This window comes from Phyllostomus discolor, chromosome X (genome assembly GCF_004126475.2).
Source record: "Phyllostomus discolor isolate MPI-MPIP mPhyDis1 chromosome X, mPhyDis1.pri.v3, whole genome shotgun sequence".
In the NCBI taxonomy this organism is placed as follows: Eukaryota; Metazoa; Chordata; class Mammalia; order Chiroptera; family Phyllostomidae; genus Phyllostomus; species Phyllostomus discolor.
The window spans coordinates 104728981-104730851 of NC_050198.1; positions in this window are offsets into that span (position 1 = coordinate 104728981).

Consider the following 1871-nt stretch of genomic DNA (forward strand, 5'->3'; position numbering starts at 1 on the left):
TGGTATAATGAGTCAGTCTTCATTTTTTTTTTAGATTTTTTGTTTATTTACTTTTAGACAGTGGGGAAGGGAGGGAGAAAGAGAGGGAGAGAAACACCGATGTGTGGTTGCCTCTCACGTGCCCCCTACTGGGGACCTGGCCCACAACCCAGGCATGTGCCCTGACTAGGAATCGAACTGGCAACCCTTTGGTTCATAGGCCAGCACTCAATCCACTGAGCCACACCAGACAGGGCTCAATTTCATGTTTTTTAATCTCCTGCATTTTGTAGTGATTTGGGGTGCAGTTACTTAAGACAGGATTGGTTTAAAATCATCTGTCTGGCAGCCCTGCCTGCTGCCCCCCCCCAAATCTAAATAAGATAGAGGCATGGGGGGTGGGCTGGGATGGGAGTAAAAGGCAGAACACTATACCTGAACAACAATTTTAAAAAAAGAAAAAAAGATACAGGCATGCCTTGTTTTATTGCACCGTGCTTTATTGTGCTTCACAGATAGTGTGGAGTCAACAAATTGAAGGTCTGTGGCAACCATGCATTGAACAAGGCTACTGGCAGCATTTTCCTAAAAGCTAGTTTTTGCTCACTTTGTGACTCTATGTCATGTTTTGGTAATTGTCACCATTTCTGAACCTTTTCATTATTATACTCGTCATGGTTATCTGTGATTAGTGACCTTTGATGTCGCTGTCATACTTGTTTCTGCCAAGAACCTTATGACAGTGGACTCGATCCACAAATGCTGTGTGTGTTCTCCCTGCTCCACTAACAGGCCGTTCCCCCATCTCCCTCCCTCTCCTCGGGCCTCCCTAGTCCCTGGGATAAAACAATATTGAAATCAGGCCAATGAATAACCTTCTAATGGCCTCTAAGTATTCAATGAAAAGAAAGAGTTGCATGTATCTGCATTGAAGTTAAAAGCGAGAAATGATTTAGTGAGGAAGGCACGTCAGAAGCTGAGAAAGGCCCAAAGCGAGGCTTCTCGTGCCAATCAGTTAGCCAAGTTGTGAATGCAGAGGAAAGCTTTTGAATGAAATTAAAAGCACTCGCAAATGATAAGAAAGCAAAACGGCCTCATTGCTGATAGGGAGCAAGCTTTACTGGTCTGGGTACACAACTTCCCTTGAGTCAAAGCCTAATCTGGAGCCAGGTGCTAACTCTTCAATTCTGTGAAATCGAGAGTGGACAGGAAGCCGCAGAAGGCAAGGTGGAAGCTAGAAAAGATGGGGTCATGAAGTTTTAGGGAAGAAGCTGCCTTCATAACCTCATAAAAGTGCAAAGGGAAGCACCACGTGCCAATGGAGGAGCTGCCGCATGGTATTGAGAAGAACCAAATAGGTGCTCTCTCTGAGACGCACCTGTACTGATTTTTTTTTTAAATTGTTTTAATGTTGCCCAATGTAGCTTGTATCCACTGAAGTCCCACCTGAGGAATGTGACAAGAGGTTGATGTGTGGTTTTTAATGTACCGATGTCTGTGACTATGTCTTTTTTCTTCAAGTTATGTAATCAGATAATTACAGGGGAAAAAGCATTGCATTCTGAGGTGTCCTCGTAACTGAGCATTTTCGTTTTCTGGTGAAGATTTTACTCAGAATACAACATCGAAAGAGCACATGGCTGCTAGGTTGCCAGGATTTTTGCAACTGGTTTAGAGGTTTGCTTCCCACCGGTATAATCATTCATATCTAGGAGGTATTTCAGCCCATAACCATTTTGCAGTTTGATTTTAAAGTAGAAACAGACTCATAGACACAGAGAGCTCATGGTTACCAGATGATAAGGAGATCGGAGGAAGGGTGAGAAATGTAAAGAGGAATGAAATGTTCAAAATTCAAGTTATAAGTCACAGGGATGTAATGCACAGCATAA